We start from the raw sequence: 21,685 nt of genomic DNA, 5'->3' as shown, positions 1-21,685 counted from the left end.
GGTGATTGGCTGTGCTGTGTTGTGTGCTTACTGGTCATCCTATGTGTCAATCACTGCCTGTCTGCATCTCATTATATATATGAGTGGATATTATGACATCTCCCCCCTTTTTTTTTGAGTTAAATAAATATTGAGGTATGTATATATATATGCCTGACTATGTGCAAACGGTGATAGAACAAACTTATATACATGGGAAGGTGTCGATAGTGCAGATACATGACAAACTAAGCAATATTTACAAGAGTTAAGTCGATGGATTCAGTCACAAAATTTACAAAAGTTAAGTCTACAGATTCAGTCTTTGTGCTGGCGATGAATTCTTGTTGATCGCCGCAGAGGTGGATCAGGAGCCGCCTGCACCTAGAGAGGTGGGATCGCTGCCATTGCAGTGGTCGCGTGGGCCGGCAGGATCGCTGGCAGATCAGTGGCCTCGTGGCAGGGTACGTCCGGAGGAAGCATGATAGCCGGCGGAGCACTGCGGTCAGGTGGTGGGCGTCGAACTCTTTGCAATGCCCGTCTGTTGCGCCGTAGCAGGGACCCATCAGCCATGCGAACAATGAAAGACCTCGGGGCAACTTGTTTGACAATAACAGCTGTGGCTGACCAACCGCCCTCAGGCAACTGGACGCGAACATGATCGGCTGGAGCCAGCTCAGGTAAATCCGTGGCATGAGCATCATATGTGGCCTTCTGTTGGGCCCGGGACTGCTGCACTTTTTGTAGGACCGTGAGGTGGTCAAGGTCTGGAACATGGATGGCTGGAACTGTGGTCCTCAGACTGCGATTCATGAGCATCTGCGCTGGAGACAACCCAGTGGACAGTAGGGTTGCCCTGTATGCCAGCATTGCCAGGTTGAAGTCGGAGCCTGAGTCTGCAGCTTTGCACAGCAACCGCTTGACAATATGGACCCCTTTCTCGGCCTTCCCGTTTGATTGCGGGTAGTGGGGACTGGAGGTAACGTGCCGGAAGTTGTAGGACTGTGCAAAATCAGACCATTCCTGGCTGTAAAAGCATGGACCGTTGTCGCTCATTACCGTGAGCGGTATCCTGTGCCTGGCGAACGTTTCTTTGCAGGCTTTGATGACCGCCTTCGACGTGAGGTCAGACAGTTCCACCACTTCTGGGTAACTGGAGAAGTAGTCGACCAAGAGTATGCAGTCACGCCCCTTGGCGTGAAAAAGGTCTACGCCTACTTTGGACCATGGAGAGGTCATGACCTCGTGCTGTTGCAGTGTTTCCTTGGATTGAGCCGGTTGAAACTTCTGACAGGTGGGGCAGTAGAGGACCATGTTGGCAATATCCTGGTTAATTCCCGGCCAGTAAACCACCTCCTGAGCTCTGCGTCGGCATTTCTCCACTCCAAGGTGACCCTCATGGAGTTGACCCAGCACCATCGCCTGCATGCTTTGAGGAATAATGATCCTGTCAGAAGGATTTCCTCCACAACCGTCAGCTTGTCTTTAACATTAAAGAATTGGGGACATTGTCCCTTCTGCCAGCCATGGGTAAGGTGCTGCATCACACGTTGCAGTAAAGTATCCTTGGCCGTTTCCTCACGAATTTGGACCACCCGTTTGTCAGAGGCTGGTGGCACACAATTGCACTTGCGCTTCTATGTGGCAGATAAAGTCACCTTGTTCACACGGTGTGGTGATGGATCGGGATAGGGCTTCTGCAATGATCAGCTCTTTGCCTGGCGTGTAGACAAGTTCGAAGTCATAGCGCGGAGTCGAAGTAGAATTCGCTGTAAACGAGGTGTCATGTCATTTAAATCCTTCTGGATTATGTGGACTAGAGGCCTGTGGTCCGTTTCCACCGTGAATTTTGGCAAGCCGTAAACGTAGTCATGAAACTTGACTATTCCTGTCCGGAGACCCAGACACTCCTTTTCGATTTGGGCCATTGCTTAGTGGGCGTCACCGCCCTGCAGGCATATGCCACTGGAGCCCAGGACGAGGAGTCATCTCGCTGGAGGAGCACCGCCCCAATGCCGTCCTGGCTTGCATCAGTTGATATCTTGGTTTCCTTGGTTGGGTCGAAGAACGCTAGAACTGGGGCTGTGGTGAGCTTCGCCTTCAGCTCACGCCATTCTACTTCATGTGTGGGTAGCCACTGGAATTCTGTTGACTTCTTGACGAGATGGCGGAGGGCCGTGGTGAGGGATGCCATATTGGGAATGAATTTCCCGAGAAAGTTGACCATCCCGAGGAAGTGGAGGACCGCCTTCTTGTCCTCCGGGGTCTTCATGGTGTTGATCGGCAAGACCTTGTCGGCGTCTGGCCGCACACCCTGCCACGAGATGTGGTCGCCTAGAAACATTATATCAGATTGACCAAATGAGCACTTGGCCCTGTTGAGCTGGAGACCATGTTCATGAATTCGCTGGAAGACCTGCTTGAGGCGAACGATGTGTTCCTGGGGCGTTGTGGACCAGCTGATCACGTCATCCACGTATACTCGTACCCCCTCGATGCCCTCCATCATCTGCTCCATGATGCGATGAAACACTTCGGAGGCAGATACGATACCGAAAGGCATGCGGTTGTAACAGTAGCGACCGATCGGGGTGTTGAATGTGCACAGCTTGCGACTGGACGCGTCCAGCTGTATTTGCCAAAAACCCCAGGAGGCGTCCAGCTTAGTGAAGAATTTGGCATGAGCCATCTGACTGGTTAACTCTTCACGCTTCGGGATCGGGTAGTGCTCCCGCATGATGTTGTGGTTTAGATCCTTGGGATCAATGCAAATGCGGAGCTCCCCTGATGGCTTCTTTACGCAGACCATGGAGCTGACCCAGTTGTTGGCTCTGTGACCTTCGAGATGATACCCTGGTCTTGGCGGTCCTGTAGTTGCTTTTTGAGACGATCCTTGAGGGGCGCCGGCACCCGGCGTGGTGCATGGATTACAGGGGTGGCGTTCGGCTTGAGCAGTATTTTGTATCGGTACGGGAGTGTGCCCATTCCATCGAATGCACTGCGGTACTGAGTGATAATGTCGTCTATGTCGGCTTGCAAATTTCCATCGGGCGAGGCCGTCGCCGGTGACGATGACATGGTGCGGAGTCGCTGAACCAGGTTCAGGAGCTTGCAGGCACGAGCACCGAGCAGGGACGCCCTATCAGGCCTGACAATTTCAAATCGGAACGTTGCCTTGATCGCCTTGTTGGATATCCCTAGGTGACAGGAGCCACTGGCAGCTATGGCATTGCCATTGTAGTCAAGGAGCTGGCAGGCCGGTGGAAGAATGCTTGGTCGGGCCCGGATGGTGTCGAGGTCGGATTGTGAGATGAGGTTCGCAGACGCGCCGGTGTCCAGTTTAAATCTGATGCGAGCCTTGTTAACTGTGAGGACAGCACACCACTCGTCGTCGGGATACACACTGAGGATCGAGGGGCGTTGAGCAGATGTGGTGGACGCCAGCTCATGTGTGGTTATGATGCCCACCCGGTATGGAGACTTGAGGCAGTCAGCATCAGGGTCCGTTGGGCTGTCGGGATCGGAATCTGGCATGCCTTGTTGTATTGAACGGATACTTCTACGCCGCAGCTGGGATCGCTGACTGCTGAGCGGTGGAGCAGATCTGCAGAGGGCTGCGTAGTGGCCAAACTTGCCATACTGGAGACATCGGTGTCCTCTTTCCGGACACTGCCGCTTTAAGTGGGTGCAGCCACAATTTGGACACGTCATGACGCTGACGTCAGAGCGATCCGTGCGCCATCACGCATGCGCAGTGCGGTCGGCCGACGTACGCACCTGCGCAGTTGGGTTTTCGGTCTCTAAGTCCACTCGGTCGTGGCGCGCATGCGCAGGGACCTGGGAAAAGCGCGCAAAATGGCCACTCTCCTCGATGCTCAGGCCCTGCATTTGTGCAATGGCCTGCACCCTTTCTGCCTCGTGGGAGGCCAGCTTTGCAGTTTCTGCCGCCCTGATGTGGGAGTAACGATTCTTAGCATGCTCACGGACAACGCACGTCTCGATAGCGCCAGAGAGGGTCAACTGCTTGACCTTCAGGAACTGCTGCCGAAGGAAGTCGGAGTGGACTCCGAAAACGATCTGATCCCGGATCATGGAATCAGCCATCGAGTCATAGTTACATGACTGTGCTAGGATGCAGAGATGGGTCACGAAGGACTGAAAAGGTTCATCCTTCCCTTGAAGCCTCTGCTGGAAAACGTACCGTTCAAAGCTCTCATTCACCTCAATGTCGCAGTGGCTGTCAAACTTCAGCAGGACTGTTTTGAATTTCGTTTTGTCTTCGCCGTCAGCGAACGTAAGGAAGTTGTAGATGTGGATGCGTGGTCCCCCATGGTGGAGAGAAATAGTGCGATCTTCCTGGCATCCGATGCTGCTTCGAGGTCGGAGGCCTCGATGTACAAGAGGAACTTCTGCTTGAAGATTTTCCAATTGGCGCCGAGGTTGCCGGAGATGCGGAGCTGCGGAGGAGGCTGGATGTTTTCCATTTCACCGGATGGCTGCTTGCTGGTCAATGCTAATTCACTTGAGGTAGGTCCGTCAAGATCAATATCACTCTGGTACCATGATGTGTTAGGCAGGTAGGTTCGATGTGGACTGCACTCGATGCAGGGAAGTTAGAAACAGACGTCTAACACAGGAGAAGATCCAACACTGTTTTATTCAACTAGGTGAACTGCGGTACATATTCAGCTGTGGGTCGACACTATACTGATCTGACTAGTGACCTTGTAGTAGCCTGACCAGACTTACTAGCTACCGCATGGTGTTTGTGCTTGCTAGCTCGTGGACTCTGACTGTCTCAGTAGCTGGGTCCCGAGAGCGCGGGAAACCTAGTGCCCTCTGGCTTTATAGTGGTAGTGTCCTGTCTGGTGATTGGCTGTGCTGTGTTGTGTGCTTACTGATCATCCTATGTGTAAATCACTGCCTGTCTGCATCTCATTATATACATGAGTGGATATTATGACAGAGGTTACATCCTCCACCTGATGCACATCAGCAGCTGTGTGGTGCTCATCAGATTGTGCCCCAGAAGCCTGACCACTAACATGTCCCATCGCGGTGTGTGTATCTGCACTGGTGGAGGGTGGGGTGGCAGCTGTTATGTGGCGAGTACGGTTGCATCCTCGGCGCTTTCCTCCGAGGTGGTCTGCTGAGAGGCTGGAGAAGATGCTGTCCAGGATGGGCGGGCGCCGTCAGCTGAAGGACCTGCGGGAGAATAGACATGTGTTCAGTGGGCGGGATGGGTCAGTCAGTAAGGCAATAACAACTCATGTCTGACAGGGCCTTTGGGTGGGGCCCGGTATTTCCTCACTTCTGCGGCATCCGCCAGCCTGGTGATTTTGGAGACTCCTGTCCTCGGCCACACCAGTCACCTCCAATGTACGCTCCTCGAAAGAAGTGAGGATCCTGATGTCTGGCACACCAACGTCAGTCTAGGCCCTTTCCCAGCAATTGTGGGAGAGCTTTTCCTGCGGAGAGACAGAGAGGGCCTCGTTAGCCACACATATGGGGGCGGGCATGAAGGAAGGATTGGGGGGGGGGGAGGGGTGAACAAAGTGTTGGGAAGGTTGAAGGGGGAGGGGTGCTGGACACTCCTGTGGGGGTGGGGGTGGGAGGAAGGTCACCGGTGGGGGTGGGGGTGGGGGGGGGGGGGGGTGGTGGGTGGGGGGGGGTGGGTGCGTGGTATTAGTTTCTACTCACTTGTGGTGCCGGTGTAGGTCATTGACCTTCTTCCTGCCCTGGAGGCCAGTCGGCCTGGTCACACTCCCCGAGCTCACTAGCGCCGCCACCTCATCCCAGGAAGCACTGGCCGCCCTACGGCTGACTCTGCTGGGCGTTCGGGGGAACAGGACAACCCTCCTGGCCTCCACAATGTCGAGCAGCCTGCCCAGGTCTGCATCCCCGAATCTTGGGACTGTTCTCCTTGGTGTCATTGTTGCGAGCTGGCTGGGGTCAGCTGAGCACAAGTGCAGCTCAAGTGCTGCTCGACCTTGTTAGCGGAGGGCTGGTGAGCCCATTGCCGGGGAATTCAGCTGGTGAGCCTTCATTTGCGACGAGAAGCCCGTAAGGCCTCGTTAAGTGGACCAATTAACGTTGAATATTGTTGCCGGCCTCGCTGGGCTGAGCACCGAGAATTTTGCGGAAAATTCCGCTCGCTGCAACACTTAGGAATCTTTCTGGAGAATTGTGCCCTCAGAGTCCGTCCTGGCCAGGCAATTCTGAGGCCTGGCGGGGAATGCCCCCTCCCTCCCTGGCAGCATTCAGAGTAATTTCTTACACTGAGGAGCTCCGCAAGGGCAGGAGGAGATCAGGACACCATTTGTAAATGGCGCATCGATCTCTTGAGCCCACAATGTGATCCCTGGAAACTCCAACTCACCTTTAAGAGGGCCCTCAGCCCCCACATCACACTTGCAAGGCACCCCCGGGTTCGATCCCTGGTGAGGGCACAATGCCACCTGGACACCTTGGCACTGCCAGCCTTGCACCTGGGTGGCACTGTCAGGGTGCCCATATGTCACTGCCAGGGTTCCATGATGGCAGTGCCAAGGTGCTCTGGTGGCACCAGCAGTGCCAGGGTGTCACCCTACTTGGAGGCCGGCCACACAAGGGCCTCCGATTATCTGGGAGACTCCCCCACCAAAGTGCTGTTCCGCTTGGTCCCCGTTTGTGGGGACCAGTACTGAACATCGCCCGGCTGGGGTCTCCTCAGCTTGGCCAGTAGATGCCAAATGGCCACTCGATCCGGCGTCAGCACGATTAAGTGGGCTCTTAAACTCACTTAACGGTGCGCGATTGGTCCCATTGTGGGCAGGATCCAGATTGCGATGTCTTGCGAGATCCGGTTAGATGACACGAGATGTGACAACCGTTGGGAATCCGGGCAGAGGCCTGTCCAGGGATCTACCGGGCGTATCCCACCGGAATCGGTGCGGGACGCGTCCCTTAAATCGCGCCCCTAGTTTTCTTTTTACCGAATCAATTCAAACCCGTTTGTGGCCGACAAAAGTGGGAAAATTTCATGTGAAGAAAGTGCCATATGATTGATATGGTCATGTGATTGACTGACACGTGGTCAAATGTCACACGCTGAAATTTCCAGGAATATGTCAAGCAATCTATGGAGGCAGTGGCACAGTGTAAATATTGCTGGATTAGTAATCCAGAGACTCAGGCTATTGCTGTGGAAACCAGGGTTCGAAACCCACCACAGCAGCTGCTAGTATTTAAATCTGTAATTAAAACCCCATCTGGGTTCACTAATGTTCTTCGAGGAGAAATCAGCGGAATCTACCTCGTCTGGTTTACGTGTGACTCTGGACCTGCAGCAATATCGCCGACTCTTACATGTCCTCCCTCTCATGCCACTCAAACTGTCACAAAGTCAGAAAGAAATCAAACTGGATGAACCACCTAGTATTGACCTCGGCAGCTTCACTGTCACTGGGTCAAAACCCTGGAACTCCCTCCCAAACAGCCCTGTGGGGGTACCAACCCCACATGGACTGCAGCGGTTAAAGAAGGTGGCTCACCATCACCTTCAATAAATGCTGGTCTGGCCAGTGATACTTGTCATGATATTCAAACACACATATCATGATAGACAGACCAACAGACCAATTAGCACACATAACACGACAGCCAATCACAGACACGGACAGAGACAGTATAAGACAAGAAACACGACACCTGGTGGTCAGTCCATCTGGAGACCAGGACAAGGACAGGACCTGATTAACAACACACTCAGAGAGTCACCACGTGCGGAGTATCAAGACAGATCTGTAAATAACAAGTTGGAATAAAACAGCGTTGTACCAATTGCAACCGTGTTGGTTCATCTGTACCTCAGAGCACCCAACACCACACTGCTTACACCCCGTGAAAGAATAAATAATAAAAAAATCTGCATGTAAACACATAGACTGGCTGGACTGAATGGCCTTTTCTGTGCTGTAAACCCTTTGTAATTCTATGGAATCGATGTGTTACCTGAAGGTACAGGGAGTTGTTCACCTGGAACAATCAGAAACCTTTTCAGACTCTGATACAGGCCTTTGGATTCCGCTGCCTTCAACATGCCTTCACTGCCATCGATTCCATGGAAGTTCTTAAATCCCAGTTTCTGCAACTAAAGAAAACAGCAAAATATTAATTGGACTCCTAATTGTGTGTCATCGTTATCAACTCTTTTATTTTATAAGCCTGTCCATGAATTGACAATGATACAGAATTTGCAGTTCCATCTTTATTCAGAAAGACCTTCTCTTTGGAACATGGAAACCAGAGAATGCAGTTCAGCCCCTCGAGCGAGTTCTGCTATTTAATGGCTGATCTGTATTTTAACTCCGTTTCCCCACCTTTCTTCTGTAACACTTAACACCTACACAGGAAAAGAAATCTATCAATGGCAGTTGTATGATTAACTCAACCGCAACAGCTTTCTGGGAGAAATAGAGCAAGAGAGATAGAAGGCGGAAATTTCCCAAAGGTTGTCAGAGGGCGCAATCCTCCGGTCACAATGCGCCGGAAAAGCAGCTGGCCGTGGCGCAGTGTGGCTGGTGAAAGCCGGGAGACCCCGCTCCCGGGATCTACCCAGCTAGCAACGTCTTGCGATATTCAACGCAATCTCACGAGTCATTGTAAGGGGAATCCCGCCCATAATAGGCGGGATCACGTTTTAGCAAATCTGCATATTAAAGCGAGGCAGTAAGCCTTACTCTAATGTACAGATTCCCGAGCTACCTGAGGCTTTGGGATTCAATCTCTTTGCATCGGGGGCCTTGAGCGAGCGCCGTTTGGTACTGGTCCCCACAAACGGGGACCAGACGGAACGGCACTTGTGGGGGTCTCCAAGGAGATCAGAGGCCTCCCAGCTGCATGCTCTTTGGGCAGAGTGATGCTAGGGCTACCTGGGTACCCTGGCAGTGCCATCTGGATGCCAACCTGGCACAGCCCAGGTGGCAGGTTGGCACGGCCAAGGTACCAAGCTGGCATGTTTTGCGCAAGTGCGATTAGGCCGGGGTTGTCCGGTGGGGGACCTTCCCATGCTGCATTCGGGCTGGGGGTGAGGTCGGGGGTTCTTTACGGGGCCTCGAAGTTCAGGCTGCACATTCCCCGTTCAGGCCCTTATTCAAAATAAGTCACGTTAAATAGCCATATGTTTCTCGGCAATGCGAGTGCCGGGAAACACGCGGCTAAATGCACTCGCTCTGGGACTTCTTTCCCTTTTGGGAAGATCGTGCCCAGAATGTTAGGCTCTGACTGAAAGCCGCTGTGTTTCTCTCCAGATGCACAGTTGAGTTTACAGACCAGGTTTCCTGGCACCTAGTGCACAGAAATTCTGGGTATCTGATTTATGCTATCAATTTGGCAGGGGGGGGGTCTGATAGCGGTGGCAAGGCCAGTTCCATAGAGACCGGGTGCCATCTTTAAAGGTTCCCCGATCAGCACTGGAATTAAACTCACCTGAACTGCCCAACGGACATGGAGGACCCCCTGCACAAGCATCAGAGCAGCTCTACCCCCACCACCCACCACAGAAGAATCGAGGGCTCTCTACCCCCCCTCCTCCCCCACACACAACAAACGTATAGGGGCTCTCTTCCAAATGGGTCGAGGTGGGGTAGAGCTGAACAGCTTCAAATGATTAACTCTGCCCCACCTCGACTCATTTGTTTTCATCCCATTTCATTTTAACTGTCTTTTACCACTTCTTTCTCTCTTGTCTTTCTTTATGTATATTCACCCCCCACCTTCTCCACCTTTCGTTACACTTTCTCCCCTTTGCTTCCCCTTCCCCTCCCCCCACATCTACATCTGTCACAGTTTACCCTCTGATGGTAGTTTCTCTGCAGTTTGGCCTTTCACACTTTTTGTTCTCTCTGGGGACTGCCATTAGCACTCTTTCCCTTGGTTTCTGTGGCCATTAGCACCCGGTTTCCCTGGGTTTCTGTGGCTATGATTCATCTTTCATTCTCACTCCACTGTATAAATATTTCCCACTTTCTCTGTCTTTAGCTTTGACAAAGGGTCATCTGGACTCAAAACGTTTGCTCTTTTCTCTCCCTACAGATGCTGCCAGACCTGCTGAGATTTTCCAGCATTTTTTTTTTGGTTTCAGATTCCAGCATCCGCAGTAATTTGCTTTTATTATGTATTGTGGATACTCTTCTCCCTCACTGCTGTTGCCCTGTGTCACCCCCCCCCCCCTCCAGATATCGTCACCCCCCCCCCCCCCACTTCACAGGCATCATTAGGGCAGAGGGTGGCACAGTGGTTAGCACTGCTGCTTCACAGTGCCAGGGTCCCAGATTCAATTCCAGCCTTGGGTCACTGTCTGTGTGGAGTTTGCACATTCTCCCCGTTGTCTGTGTGGGTTTCCTCCCACAGTCCAAGATTGTGCAGGTTAGGCGGATTGGTCATGATGAATTGCTCTTTGGGTCCAAAAATGGTTAGGTTGGGTTATGGGGATAGGGTTGGGGTGTGAGCCTCGGTAGGGTGCTCTTTTAGAGGGTCAGTGCACTCTTGATGGGCCGAATGGCCTCCTTCTGCACTGTGGTGATTCTATTCTATGATTCTATCTGCTCTCCCTCCCCACCACATAAAAGGGGAATGCCCCCAATGGGGGTCAGGGGCTTGTCCCTCTCCTCCCCGGGGGCTATACTTACCTTGGCCCCCTCAGCAGGATTCCCTTGACAAACTCCCGTTCTTATAAAACGGATGTAAACCTTGTCGATGTGATGTCATGTTGGCAAGGTATGAATATTCAACAGGAACTGGTCATATGGAGAGAGATAGAGAGACCTGAGTTCCATAACCCTCAGTGTGAAGATAGACGTCCATACATCAGCCTGGAATAGTCCAGCTCACATTTAAGAGTATGCCCCTTGCCTGGAACTGCTCAGCAGAGGAAATAATTTCACTCTATTTACCCTTTCAAGTTAAAACATTGTAACCATCTCAACTACGTCACCCCTTAATCTGCCATACGTAATGGGACTAGGATTTAGCCTATGCAACCTGTGCTGAGAACTTAAACTGTTTAGACCTGATATAAACAGCTAAGTACATTTACATAGCCCCTCTAACATGATAATGCATCCCAAGGTGCTTCACGGGAGTATTAGAAAACATTTACACATTGACCCACGTAAGGAGCTATTAGGGTAGGTGGCCAAAAGAGGTGACTTTTAAGAAATTCCTTAAAGGAAGAAAGGAAGGTAAACAGGCTGAGAGGTTTAGAGAGAGAATTCCAGAGCTAAGCACAGCTGCCAAAGTAGGAGAGGGTGGGTTTGGCAGGGGTGTGGGTGCGGGTGGTGGGTGATGAGGGTTTGGAGAGGGTGGAAGGTGACTAAAATCAGGAATGCTGAATGTGAAGGTTTACCAGACTGATTCCAGGGATGGCGGGACTGTCATATGAGGAGAGATTGACTCGGTTGGGATTGTTCTCGCTGGAGTTCAGAAGAATGAGGGGAGATCTCATAGAGACTTATAAAATTCTAATAGGATTAGACAGGGTAGATGCAGTGAAGATGTTACTAATGATGGGTGTGTCCAGAACCAGGGGCATGAATCCCGCCCCCGCCGGTTGCCAAATTCTCTGGCACCGGATATTCGGCGGGTGTGGGAATCGCACCGCTCCGGCTGGCGGGCCCCCCCCCCGGCGATTCTCCGGCCTGCGATGGGCCGAAGTCCCGCTGCTGGAATGCCTGTCCCGCCAGCGAGAATCAAACCACCTCTCTTACCAGCGGGACAAGGTGGCGCGGGTGGGCTCCGGGGTCCTGGGGGGGGCGCGGGGCGATCTGGCCCTGGGGGGGGGGTGCCCCCACGGTGGCCTGGCCAGCGATCGGGGCCCACCGATCCGCGGGCGGGCCTGTGCCGTGGGGGCACTCTTTTCCTTCCGCCTTCGCCATGGTCTCCACTATGGCAGAGGCAGAAGAGACCCCCTCCACTGCGCATGCGCGGGGATGCCGTGAGCGGCCGCTGACGCTCCCGCGCATGCGCCGCACGGCAAAGTCATTTCCGCGCCAGCTGGCGGGGCACCAAAGGCCTTTCCCGCCAGCTGGTGGGGCGGAAATCAGTCTGGCGCAGGCCTAGCCCCTCAAGGTGAGGGCTCGGCCCCTCAAGATGCGGAGAATTCCGCACCTTAGGGGCGGCGTGATGCCGGACTGATTCGCGCCGTTTTTGGCACCGGTCAGCGGACATCACGTCGATTGCGGAGAATCCTGCCCCAGGTGTCACAGCCTGAGGATTCAGGGTAAACCATTTCGGACAGAGATAAGGAGACATTTCTTCACACAAAGAGTGGTGAGCCTGTGGAATTCATTACCACAGAAAGTAGTTGATGCTAAAACTTTAAATATATTCAAGAAGTGGCTGGATATAGCACCTGGGGAGAATAGGATCAAAGGCTATGGGGAGAAAGCAATATTAGGCTATTGAGTTGGATGATCAGCCATGATCGTGATGAATGGCAGAGCAGGCTCGTAGGGCCAAAAGGCCTCCTGCTGCTCCTATCTTCTATGTATCCATGTATCTATGTGATGCTCTAGTATCTATGTGATGTTTAGGGCAGCACGGTAGCACAAGTCGATAACGCTGTGGCTTCACAGAGCCAGGGTCACAGGTTCGACTCCCCGCTGGGTCACTGTCTGTGCGGAGTCTGCACGTTCTCCCCGTGTGTGCGTGGGTTTCCTCCCACAGTCCAAAGATGTGCGGGTTAGGTGGATTGGCCATAATAAATTGCCCTTAGAGACCAAAAATGTTAGGAGGGGTTATTGGGATCCGGGGATAGGTTGGAAGTGAGGGCTTAAGTGAGTCAGTGCAAACGCGACGGGCTGAATGGCCTCCTTCTGCACTGTATGTTCTATGTTCTCTGTTAGGTCTATCAGGATGCTTTGCGAATGTAGTGTTTTTTTAAAAATATATTTTATTGAAAAATTTTTCGATCACAATTTTTTCCCTTCACACATCAAACATAACAAAAAAGAAAATTTAACAATAAACAAATGCCTAATCAACATGGTAATCTAATCATTTAACATAAACTAAAACTTTCCACCCCCACCCCCCCTCCCCCCTGGGTTGCTGCTGCTGGTCATCTGTCTTCCCTCTAACGTTCCCCTAGGTATTCGAGGAATGGTTGTCACCGCCTGGTGAACCCTTGAGCCGATCCTCTCAGCGCAAACTTTATCTGCTCCAGTTTTATGAACCCCGCCATATCGTTTACCCAGGCCTCCAGTCCGGGGGGTTTCGCCTCCTTCCACATGAGTAAAATCCTACGCCGGGCTACTAGGGACGCAAAGGCCACAACGTCGGCCTCTTTCGCCTCCTGCACTCCCGGCTCATCCGCATCTCCAAATAAAGCTAGTCCCCAGCCTGGTTTGACCCGGGCCTTCACCACCTTGGAAATCACTCCCGTCACTCCTTTCCAATACCCCTCCAGTGCCGGGCATGACCAAAACATATGTGTGTGGTTTGCCGGGCTTCCGCCGCACCTCCCACACTTGTCCTCCACTCCAAAGAACCTGCTCAGTCTTTCTCCCGTTATGTGTGCTCTATGCAGCACCTTGAATTGAATCAGGCTAAGCCTGGCGCACGAGGAAGAGGAATTTACCCTGCTTAGGGCATCAGCCCACATACCCTCCTCTATCTCCTCCCCTAGCTCTTCTTCCCACTTTCCTTTTAATTCGCCCACCAACTCCTCCCCCTCTTCCCTCATCTCTCGGTATATCTCTGACACCTTGCCCTCTCCGACCCACACCCCCGAAAGCACTCTGTCCTGAATCCCCCGTGCCGGGAGCAGCGGAAATTCCCTCACCTGTTGTCTTGTGAACGCCCTCACCTGCATATATCTAAGGAAGTTTCCCCGGGGCAACTTATACTTTTCCTCCAATGCTCCCAAGCACACAAACGTCCCATCTATGAATAAATCTCCCACCCTCCTAATTCCCAACTGGTGCCAGCTCTGAAATCCTCCATCCATTCTTCCTGGGGCAAATCTATGGTTGTTCCTAATTGGGGACACCACCAGGGCTCCCCGCACACCTCTCTGTCGCCTCCATTGTCCCCAAATATTCAATGTTGCCGCCACCACCGGGTTCGTGGTAAACATTTTTGGTGAGAGCGGTAGCGGCGCCGTCACCAGCGCCTCTAAGCTCGTCCCTTTACAGGACTTTCTCTCCAGTCTTTTCCACGCAGCTCCCTCTCCCTCCATCATCCATTTACGAATCATCGCCACATTGGCGGCCCAATAGAAGTCGCCCAAATTCGGTAGCGCCAATCCTCCTCTGTCCCTGCTACGTTGTAGGAACCCCCTCCTTACCCTCGGGACTTTCCCTGCCCACACGAAGCTCGTGATGCTCCTGTCTATTTTTTAAAAAAAGGTCTTAGTGATTAGTATAGGGAGACATTGAAATACAAATAAGAACCTCGGGAGGACCATCATCTTAATTGCCTGCACTCTGCCCGCCAACGACAGAGGCTGCATGTCCCACCTCTTGAAGTCCTCCTCCATTTGTTCTACCAATCGTGTTAGATTAAGTCTGTGTAAGGTTCCCCAGCTCCTAGCGATCTGAATCCCCAGGTATCGGAAGTTTCTTTCCACTTTCCTTAGAGGCAGGCCTTCTATCTCTCTACTCTGGTCCCCTGGGTGTATCACGAATAGTTCACTCTTCCCCATGTTAAGCCTATATCCCGAGAAATCTCCGAACTCCCTCAATATCTGCATGACCTCTGTCATCCCCCCACTGGGTCCGTCACATACAACAGTAGGTCATCCGCGTACAGCGAGACTCGGTGTTCTTCTCCCCCTCTAATCACCCCTCTCCATTTCCTGGAGTCTCTCAACGCCATGGCCAGAGGTTCAATTGCCAACGCGAACAACAATGGAGATAGCGGGCATCCCTGTCTTGTTCCCCTATATAGTCGGAAATACTCCGATCTTTGCCGACCCGTGACTACACTTGCCGTTGGGACCCCATAAAGAAGTTTGACCCAGCTAATAAACCCGTTCCCGAACCCAAACCTCCTTAACACCTCCCATAAGTACTCCCACTCCACCCTATCAAATGCCTTCTCTGCATCCATTGCCGCCACTATCTCTGCCTCCCCCTCCACTGGGGGCATCATTATCACCCCTAATAGTCGTCGCACGTTGACATTCAGTTGTCTCCCCTTTACGAACCCTGTCTGGTCTTCGTGCACCACCCCCGGGACACAGTCCTCTATCCTCGATGCCAGTACCTTTGCCAGCAATTTGGCATCCACATTCAATAATGAAATAGGTCTACAGAACCCGCACTGCAACGGATCTTTATCCCTCTTCAGAATTAGCGATATCATCGCCTCCGACATTGTCGGGGGTAAAGTCCCTCTTTCCCTGGCCTCATTGAACGTCCTCACCAACAACGGGGCCAACAAGTCCACGTATTTTCTATAAAATTCCACCGGGAACCCGTCTGGTCCCGGAGCCTTCCCTGCTTGCATATTCCCCAGCCCCTTAATAACCTCGTCCACCCCAATCGGTGCCCCCAGGCCTTCCACCTCCTGCTCCTCCACCCTCGGGAACCTCAATTGATCCAGGAACTGCCGCATCCCCTCCTCTCCCTCTGGGGGTTGGGACCTATACAGTCCCTCATAAAAGGTCTTGAACACCTCGTTTATCTTCCCTGCTCTCCGCACCATGGCTCCCTTTTCGTCTCTAATTCCCCCTATCTCCCTCGCCGCCGTCCTCTTTCGCAACTGATGAGCCAGCAGGCGACTAGCCTTTTCCCCATATTCATACCTCCTCCCCTGTGCCTTCCTCCACAGCACCTCCGCCTTTCTGGTGGTCAAGAGGTCAAACTCCGTCTGGAGTCGTCTCCTCGCGAATGTAGTGTTAACAAAGAACATCAAGCTGTGTTATTGAACAAAGCTGGTTTATTTACACTACTAAATTAAAGATTCTAACCAGTCAACAAGGAATAGGTTATTAAAAAAAAACAATATGATATTTCTTCCAAGAAAACTCTATACTATGCACCTAATCTCTCTAATGCTTTACAACCTTCTCCCAGAATCCCAGAAGTCACGGGCGGGATTCTCCGAGTCTCCGCGCTCTCCGCGGGGGCAGAGAATGGGCATCAAACCCGGGATCGGGTCCAACTCCGCCAATCGGGCGTGTGCGGTCGACGCGGCACCGGTCAGGAGCCATTGAAAGAGGTCCCTGTGGCGATTCTCCAAGTACAGCTGGCCGAGTTCCCGCCGGCGTGGTTCTCTCATGGGGCACTCGGCATGGTGGCTGCGGACTCAGTCCGCCAGGACGGCCAGGCTATCGATCGAGGGCCACCGATCCGCGGGCTCATGTGATCTGGGGGGGGGCTATCGTCTTGGTGCCGGTCCGCTGTGTGGGTCGGCCATATCATGCGGGGTGGCCGACACAGGCCGCCACTGTGCGCACGCGTGGACCCTCGACCGGAAGTGCAGGGCCCTGTATCGGCAGCCAGAGCTGCGAGGAGCACTCTGGGGGTCTGCTAGCCCCCTCCAGGTAAGTGAATCGCTCTGGACTTTCTTCAGGAAAGTCACTGTGATTCGCGCGTGTTTTTTCGCGGGCGTGGGGACAGAGCCCCATTGTTGGAGAATCCCGCCCCCCATATTTATATCACAGTGCCTTATCTCCATCTGGTGGTAAGAAGTATCACTATCTTATTGTTAACGCCTTGTATTCCTTACAATGCACATATTGTTACACTGAAGAGGCCAGAAGTGGAGGAATACAGACACCTGTAAGGGGCTGGAGGAAATTACAGAGACGGAAGGGGCAAGGCAGTTGAGCGATTGAAAAACAACGGTAAAAAACTTAAAATTCAGGCGTTACTTAACTAAGAGCGAAAGTAGCTTTGTGAGCACAGGGGTGATGGGTGATATGTGGAAGTTCATTTCAGAATCAATAATGCCATCAAGGTTGCGAACAGCCTGGTTTAGTTTCAGACAGTTGGCAGGTCAATAATCTTTTGGTTAATCAACACAGCACCCCCTTCCAACCTCAATATCTTCTTCCTGAGGTCTGGCACCGGGAACTGAATGCAGTATTCCAGGGAGAGTCTAACTATGTTTGATAAAACTGCGACAAAACCTCCAACATTTTCGTATTCCAATCCCAGTGAGAGAGTCGTTTGAATTATTTCTGTATTTGTCACTAGCTTCTGGTGATTCCTAAATCTTTCGGCTTGTCCACAGTTCCTAGCTTCTCATCACCCGATCTATCTTTCTTAGGTCCAAACCTCCCCATTTCCCTGAATTAAACACCAATTGTAACAGTTTAGCTCAATCACCTAACCTATCAATGGTCTTTTGCAACTTTCTGCTCTATCGATGCTATTTTCTGTGCCACTTAACTTGGTGTCATCAGCAATTGTGGATGCCCAGCTCTCTATTCTTCGTCCAAATCTTTTATCAACAGAGCGAGTGTAGGAGCAGTGGCACAAAGCCATGCAGGAGACAACTCTGTTACCGAGAGGATCATAAGGAATATAACAACTCAACTCTAATTCTAGCCAAATTCCGCTGAACCAGAAATACATGACCGTATATTTGATTGGTCTTTACTTTGATACCTGTTCAGCAACCCCTCCTGTTCCACAGGCAACATCGAGGACGAGGGCATTGTCTCGCTCTTTGGGAAACACGGGGTCCAGCACCTCAGCAGCAAAAACATGAGCCCGATAATTTATCATTGCAACATCCTTGAAAAACGAAATGTCACTTTGATTAATTTCATTCCCTTCATCGCAATTTTCAATAGTAAAGAATGCAATTGTTCTCATTGTGTACTTGTGAACAGTATCAGATATGTTAGAGTTTAAGATAAAAGCAAATTATTGCGGATGCTGGAATCTGAAACAAAGCCAAAAAATACTGGACAATCTCAGCAGGTCAGACAGCAGTTGTGGAGAGAGAAGGGAGCTAATGTTTCACGTCTGGATGGCAAAGAGTCATCCAGACTCGAAACATTAGCTCCCTTCTCTCTCCGCAGATGCTTCCAGACCTGCTGAGATTATCCAGCACTTTGTTTTTGTTGCAATCGAATGTGACTAGGCAGTTTTGTCTCTCACACGGCGGCACAGTAGCACAGTGGTTAGCACTGTTGCTTCACAGCTCCAGGTTTGATTCCCGGCTTGGGTCACTATCTGTGCGGAGTCTGCACGTTCTCCCTGTGTCTGCGTGGGTTTCCTTCCGGGTGCTCCGTTTGCTCCCACATTCCAAAAATGTGCAGGTTAGGTGGATTGACCATGATAAATTGTCGCTTTGAGTCCAGGGATAGGGCAGGAAAGTGTGTCTAGGTGGGGGTTGGCAGACTCGATGGGCCAAATGGCTTCCTTCTGCACTGCAGGGGTTCTATGATTCGATGCTTATCTTAGCTAATATTTAATCTATGAGGCAGAATTTTACTCGCCCTCGTCAGCAGCTTTGGAGGAAGTGGGGAGTGGCGGGGTGGTGATGTGGTCTAAAGTTTCCAGGCTAACCTTACCACATTCCCAAACTGATGTGTTGGGTGTTCTGGATCACAAACAGGTCACCAACACTGGAAGTGGTGCAACTCTATTTTATTATAAGGTTAACTATATTAACATACTTGAACTGTGGGTAAATGCAATACCAGCTTTAACTGTTGACCCTTGCCTAGTCCTAACCAGGTGATGCACTCAGCACATGGTGAATGTCTGTGTTGCAGGCTGTGAGCTCTGTGCTCCGAGCTTGCTGCTACTAGAATGAGTGGGAACTCTCCTGTCCCCTGTCTTTATAGTGCGTGTGCTCTCACTGGTGATTGGCTGCAGTGTTGTGTATGCTGATTGGTCCCACTGCATGTCCATCAGTGTGTGTGTGTCTGCACCATAATATACTGGTGTATATTATGACACAAACCTGCTGCAATTTTACAGAGGACACGTGAAGCCTAAGCTGGCCGTCCTTTGTCTTAAGGGATACAGGAGTTATATTTAATGTGCCATGCTGTAATGATCTAAAATTCAACAGTTAAGATATATTTGAAAAGGGGAAATTTGCATAACTATAGGGAAACAACAAGGGCATCAGACTAATTAGATAACTGTTTCAAACTGTCAGCACAGACATGGTGAACCAAATGGCCTCTGTCTATTGTAAATGATTCAGCAACTGTTATTCAATACTTCTTTTCAGCTGGATGGGTTACTGAGAGTTTGGTCGCTGATCTTTAAATGATTGTAAGAGGACAGCAATGATACATTCCTCTTGACCTATGATTATATATTTTTGGGTGGGTTATATTCAGACAGACAGATAGGCACATTCTTTTCTAACTGTGCTTTTTTAAAATGGTTGCTTTACTCAACATTGCAATTCTGCACACAAAACGTGATTGGAGAGTTGCACCTTGTCAAAGCAACACATTTGCAAACTGTATCATTTATCATCTGGACTGAGGGCCCAGACATCCATTATGCTTGTTAAACTACATGGGCAGCACAGTAGCAAAGTGGTTAGCACTGTGGCTTCACAGCGCCAGGGTCCCAGGTTCGATTCCCTGCTGGATCACTGTCTGTGCGGAGTCTGCGTGTTTTCCCCGTGTCTGCGTGTGTTTCCTCTGGGTGCTCCGGTTTCCTCCCTCAGTCCAAAGACGTGCACGATAGGTGGATTGGCCACGCTAAATTCCCCTTAGTGTCCAAAAAGGTGAGGACATGTTATTAGGTTAGGGGGATAGGGTGGAAGTGAGGGCTTAAGTGGGTCGGTGCAGACTCGATGGGCCAAATGGTCTCCTTCCACACTGTTTTTTTATGTTCTAGGTGGAAGTGAGGGCTTAAGTGGGTCAGTGCAGACTCGATGGGCCAAATGGTCTCCTTCTACACTGTTTTTTTATGATCTATGTTCACTTGAACCTCAGGGAAAGCATTGTCAGCTCAGTCTCTCTGATCTATGCTGTCAATTTCACTATGTGTATGTACACGAGCTTAAGTGTTTTCAATGGTTTGCATTTTTTGTTATTTATACTTTAAAGGGTAAGACTGACTGACACTTTTATTACCTCCTAAAAGAACTGACATTTTTACCTCACACAGGCTCGCACACACAGACACACGGCTGGATTCTCTGTTCCTGAGATTTAGTGTTGATGCCGGGGCAGGATTCATGGATTTCTATGCAGCAAAACTGGTGCCGCACCTGGATCGATTAAGGGGCTGGCACTGGCGCCATGTGGAACACAATTGATTCCAATGAGAAACAGTGCCAGATTCGCCGGGTCCGTGATTAACACTCAGGAGGCTGACAAGCTGCAGCCGCATATACACACTTCACTCCCCACACACGCCATCCCAGCCACAAGATGGCAGCAAGATACGTGGCCCTGCATTTCACTGACTTCAAACTGGAGATGCTGCTAGAAGCCATGGAGCAGAGGCAGGTGACCCTTTACCCCGGGGTGGAACAGGGGTACAAGCTGTCGCCGTCCTCCAGGCCTGGATGCAGGTGGCAGAATTAGTCAGCGCCATGGGTAACGCCGTCCGGACCGGTCTGCAGTGCCGGAAAAAACTGCATGACCTCCTCAGGGCAGCCAGGGTGAATATGCAACACTATGTCCCTGGCACTAACCCCCGTCCCACATACCCATACCCCTAACCCGGAAGGTGGCTGAATCCCCACCCTGCACCACATGCTGGCACTCATACCGGCCGCCATGGCTGGGTGCTCTCGCCACTGAAGCCACCAACCACCCACTCCATGGGCTGCATGGGTTGGACTGTCTAACACTGTACATTCTCTGTCTCCCCCTCCTCCACAGGAGAAGGCCGCCCATAAATGCCGGGAGCAGAAGACTGGAGGGGGACCTCCAGACCTGCGGCCCCTCACCGCAGTAGAGCAGAGGGCCCTGGACATGGTTGCAGGCCCGAGGAAAGGGCAATTTCTGGGGTGTAGGTTGGCATCAGGCAGGAAAGTTATACCCCGCTGAGCTGCAGTTCCCTATGGCATGTGTGTCACTCACTCCACCACCCCCACACCCACAGCTCCACGACCCCTGCTCCACCTCCACCCCCTGCACTCTCCCAAACACACATCACCCCCCCCCCCCCCACCCCCTCCCCCACCCACCCACAGTCTCCAACTCCGCTCCTCCAGGAATCGATGGGTCCGTGTGATGGAATGGTGAGCTTGCATGCAGGGATCATCCAGGTGAACAGTGGACAGCGCTACCGTGGGCAGGAATCAGACTTTGGCATACGATGCGGAGCACCATAGCTCATCGTAGAGTGGGTTGTCATCATCCTCCATCCCATGGACCAGACCCAGTATTATTGCCAATCCAGGGCCCCCACCCCGTAGTGTGGTAGGTGTGTATCATGGAAGGGATGCAGTTGGGGGGGGGGGGGGTGGCACAGAGGGGGAGGGGGTGGAGTGGGATGTGGTGTCCGTGCGCCTGTCCAGTGTCCTCCCTCCTCCTAAGTCGGTGAACCTGGGGGCGATCAGAGTGTCCCAAGCATGTTGGCCCTTGTGCACACATTGTGCGGCATCCTGCACCTGCCCAGGCACCATGTCCTGCCCCACATCCTCTTCATCAGACAAGGACTGACATTCATCCCCCTCCTCCAGCATGTCACCCCTCTGCTGCGCAATGCTCTAGAGAACGCAACAGGCCGCCATGATGCGGGTGACCCTCCCAGCGCTATACTGGAGGGCCCCTACAGAGCGC

At 51.8% G+C, this 21,685-nt stretch overlaps 1 pseudogene; it reads right to left on the bottom strand.

Moving 5' to 3' along the window:
* Positions 1–21,685, bottom strand: part of LOC140393465 (methyltransferase-like protein 27) — a 46,009-nt pseudogene that overhangs the window by 23,852 nt on the left and 472 nt on the right.

The sequence above is a fragment of the Scyliorhinus torazame genome, chromosome 17, assembly GCF_047496885.1.
Source record: "Scyliorhinus torazame isolate Kashiwa2021f chromosome 17, sScyTor2.1, whole genome shotgun sequence".
NCBI classification, from domain to species: Eukaryota; Metazoa; Chordata; class Chondrichthyes; order Carcharhiniformes; family Scyliorhinidae; genus Scyliorhinus; species Scyliorhinus torazame.
The sequence above is the reverse complement of the archived record's forward strand: the minus strand, read 5'-3'. Positions and strand labels throughout refer to the sequence as shown.